Raw genomic sequence first — 4,636 nt, forward strand, 5'->3', positions numbered from 1 at the left:
CTCGGTCTCAAAAGGGTAACTTGCTAGTTTCTACTCACGACAACTGTTTTTTATATCCCTTATTCATCATCATCAATTTTTTTTCATTTTTTCATTTTTTTTCATTTCAGTTTTTTTCTAAGTGATTGTAAGGTGTAACACTTAAACATAAATATACATAAGCACAAATGTTAGGATATTTTGATTTTTCCAAATGAGCTTATATGATTCGAGCCTCATCCAGTAACCAAAATGAAATTTGAGAAATCGCCATGGAAACCAAGTACTAAACAAATAGGATGAATCATGACTATTTCAATTATATCAATTATTCAAGCTCAAGTAAAGTGAAAGTAAGATTCTTAAAGTTAAGCCAAAACTCAAACTTATCTCCATACAATTCTTAGCTCACATCATGCAACTTAAGATAGAGAAAATAGGTACATTAAACATACTAGCATCATTTACAACATCATGAATCAAGATATAAACATGCTAACCATTTTACTTTTAGACAAGTAAGCATATAAGTGAGGATCGATGTTCTCAATATGAATGCCACAAAACACTTCAAAAGACAGTCAAATGACAGTAAAAAAAACAAACCAAACAAGCATAACAAAAGCAAGACAAAAACAAACAAAATGCATAAAATTAAAAATACAAAAATTTCAGGTTGCAAACCCCCCCCCCCCCAAGACTTAAACTTTTCATCGTCCCGATAAAATCAATATGGTGGTGGAGGAGGAGGTGGAGGTCTACATGGACGACCGATAGGAAAATCCGAAGTCTCACTCAGGAACTTATGATATTCATAGAGGGCATTAACTTGTTAACTAGTAATACTCATACCTTGCATGAATTCTCTCATCCTAACTTGATCAATATCATAGTCCTGAACAAACTCAACCACTTGACCTTAAATATTCCTCGTAAACTGAAAATAATCTTGCACCTCTCTAAACTGATTATCTGATAAAGAAAAGTGACCCTCCAACATTACACGTTAGGCCTCCTACTTATCATGAAGTGAGTCTAGAGATGCGTAAAAATCAGAAAAATCAAATCTGGAATGACCCGTACCATAGGCAAAAGAATGCCTAGCAGGTTTCGGATGTTTCGAAGGTTGCGAGTGTCCAGATGATGAGGGCTCAAGGTGAGGCTCAGTGTCTCTGAATAAAGAAGGGACATTTTCAGGATCTACATCAGTGATCACTCAATTAGCAGGGTTGTGAATAGAAGTCCGCTAGGGATAAGGAAGGGGTAGTGGGAAACCATTCCTCATAGGAAAAGCAAAACCATTCTCATCCTGGCAAATCATTTTCATAGCAAGACATGCATCAATATCGATCATGTTATTGTCATGAATGATTTCTAGCTTATCTAGATCATAACCCAAATTTATAGCTACTTGAGTAATCAAACCACCAAAAACAATCAATCCCGAGGATGCCTTCCCAGCTCTCACCAAGGTTTGCAAAAAATGGAAACCAGAATCAAAATCAACCTTATGTAACATAGCCCACAAAGCATAAAGTTCCACTTTCCTAACAACTCCATCGCTTTCCCCTCTACCAAAAATAGTTTTACTCATAACTCGATGTAAGTACCTAAAGATGAGATTTTGCATATGGGAAGCTTTAGCTCTAGAGGGCTCATAAGATTGATCCAAACCAGTAATCAAATTCCAAAAATTATTCCAATTGAATCTAGAGTCAAACATACGAGAGCTACTGGTAGACAATCTAAAACAATTATTGAAATCACTAAACGGCCACTGAAATTCTTGATTCATTAATCTAAAAGTTATTTTGCCAATGTAATCATCTTCATTAGCAAAGTGAACATCTAATGAACTCAAAAACTCAAGTATAATACGAGGATATGTAGGTAAATATGTGTACATGATATCATTACAATCAAGGGAACCAATCATCCAATCAACATCATCCCTAATCCCTAAAGTATTTAAAACAGTTGGATCCATGTACCGTGTACATACAATCTTTCTATTGACAAGAATATCAAATTTAGATTTATGATCTTCATTTCTAAAAATGATATTGAATTCATTGTCGTTACCTTCGTCGCATGAAATCCTCTTTCCTTTGCCCTTTGTGGCCTTTTCCTTTCCCTTTTCCTTTGTTGGCTCCCTTCCTCCGCTTGTTGGGCATGATGTCCTTCAGGAATTTGGCAAACTTTGGCATTTGCTGAATGACATCAATTAGAGGAACCCCCACACAAATATCTTTAACTTTGTCTAGAAATCTGCCAAATTATTCATCCTTTTTCAACATGACTAATCTTTGAGGAAAAGGGACTACTTGACTTTGTGGGTTAAGTGGAAGAGTCTCTTCAACCTTATTGGTACTCTCCTCTTCATCTTGAATCTGAATTAGTTCAAGTGTTGAAGGAGAGAGCTCTTCTTTAATTTTCATCCCTTTTAGAGCAGTCACTTAAGGATCACTCAAGGTCCGCCCGCTCCTAAGTTCTATTCTGTTACAATGTTCCATGGGGTTAACATCAGGCTTTCCTGGAAACTGTCCTGCCGCTCTTGAAGATGATGAATCTACCTGGGAAATTTAACCATCTTGAATTTTCTGGTGCTTTTCTGAATGATCAATTCTTTGAGTTAGCATTTTAATTCTTGCTTTATTTCGTTTTGACTCAAGATGAGCTCTTCAATCATTTTCTCCAATCTAGAAATTTGATTGCTCTGAGAAGGTTGTTGTTGAAAATTTTATTGCCCAGGCTGGAAACTTGGTCTAGCCCCCATAGATGGTCCTTGTTCTTGATTATTTCTATAAGAGAAATTTGGATGATTTTTCCACCCATGGTTGTATGTGTTTGAATATGGATTGTTCTGTCTCTGATTGTAACTAACGATGGCATCACACTGCTCAAGTTGATTAATTTGTGCAGAAATAGCTCCTAAAGGACATGAGTCTTGAGCATGATCAGAACTTGCACATGTTTCACAACAACATACTATGGCATTAACCGTGCTTGTATTTGTTCCCATATTTTCCAACTTCTTTGTAAGAGCATCCAGTTTTGCAGACATCATAGTAATTACATCCACATCAAATTTTCCTGATGCTTTAGTTGGGTTTGAAAAGGAATAGCCTCCACTCTTTTCCGTGACCCACTGATGATGGTTTTGTGCTACACTTTCAATAATATCTTCGGCTTCATCCAAACTTTTATTCATAAGTACCCCTTCAGCAGCAGAATCTAAGGACACCTTAGTATGATAATTGATGTCATTATAAAATATATGCAACACTATCCACTTCTCCAAACTATGATGTGGGTATTGTCTGAGCATGTTATTGTATCTATCTCATGCTTCAAATAAAGATTCTGAGTCTGATTATCTAAAACTTGTGATAAGATTTCTCATATGAGTAGTCTTGCTTGGAGGATAGAATTTATCAAGGAATTGTTGCTCACACTGTTCCCAAGTGGTAATGTTATTTGCTGGTAGAGAATTTAGTCATTGCTTGACTCTATCTCTTAAAGAAAACCCAAACAATAATAATCTCACGACTTCAGATGGAATACCATTCATCTTCATAGTTCCGTAGATTTCATAAAAAACTTCTAAGTGTTGATTAGGATCTTCATGTGGTCCACCCCCAAATTGATTCTGTTAGACCATACTGATTATCACAGGCTTGATCTCAAAATTATTAGCTTCAACGGAGGGTCTTGTGATGCTAGAATGAAATCCTCTGGCATAAGGTGCTGCGTAATCTTTAAGCGGTTTGTTTGCCATATTTGAATGTACTTGTTCTTTTGAATGTCTTTGTGAGGTTTTCCTTTTATGAAAGGTTCTATCAATTTCGAGATCAAAAGGTAGTAGATCACCTACAAAGTTAGATCTTTGCATATAAGAACAAGATTGCAGAATTTGATTCACAATAAAAAAGAATAAAGAATGCAAAGAAAAATTGTAGAATAGAATTACAAAACTAGTTACAAGTTAGATGTGAGAAAAGCAAAGAAAAGTTTAGCCTAACTCAAATGATAATCTCTAATGTTATAGACGCAGTCCCCGGCAACAACGCCAATAACTTGTTACTCAACCGCAAGTGCATGATTTTATCGTCAGTAATAAAAAGATATCGTATCCAGAGGGACTGATTATAACCACTAAAGATATCTCAAAGCGAATTAGCTAAATAATCAACTAGGAATTACACGTACTAAGAAGCAACTAGAAAATAGAAATAGAAAAGTAATGAATCAAGACACGATTTTAGATATAACATGTGGTATTAACCGCTTCGGCCCACAAGTAGGTAGGTAAAGAGTATGCATTAAGCATGGTCCTAGCCGCTTCTTGCAAAGCCCTATTTTTCCCTTCCACTACATCATTTTGTTGAGGTGTTCTTGGACAAGAAAATTCATGCTTATAGCCATTTTCTAAACAAAACCTAGAAAAGTTCAAATTCTCAAACTCTCCACCATGGTCACTCCGAATTCTATCAATTTTTAGGTTCTTTTCATTTTCTACCCTCTTAGTAAATCCTATGATTGTTTCTAAAGTTTTCCCCTTATGTTTCAAGAAATAGACCCACGCATATCTAAAGTAATCATCAACTATCACCAAACAATATTTGCTATCCATCAAAGAAGGTATTCTATGATAATC

The 4,636-nt window shown here is 35.6% G+C and overlaps 1 non-coding gene across 1 annotated transcript; it reads left to right on the forward strand.

Annotated features, from left to right (window-relative positions):
* Nucleotides 1-3,278: 3,278 nt before the first annotated feature.
* Nucleotides 3,279-3,384, forward strand: LOC122035598. Its single transcript, XR_006127133.1, has one exon. It is a non-coding gene; the product is annotated as a small nucleolar RNA R71 (small nucleolar RNA).
* Nucleotides 3,385-4,636: the final 1,252 nt, after the last annotated feature.

This window comes from Zingiber officinale, chromosome 11B (assembly GCF_018446385.1).
Source record: "Zingiber officinale cultivar Zhangliang chromosome 11B, Zo_v1.1, whole genome shotgun sequence".
In the NCBI taxonomy this organism is placed as follows: Eukaryota; Viridiplantae; Streptophyta; class Magnoliopsida; order Zingiberales; family Zingiberaceae; genus Zingiber; species Zingiber officinale.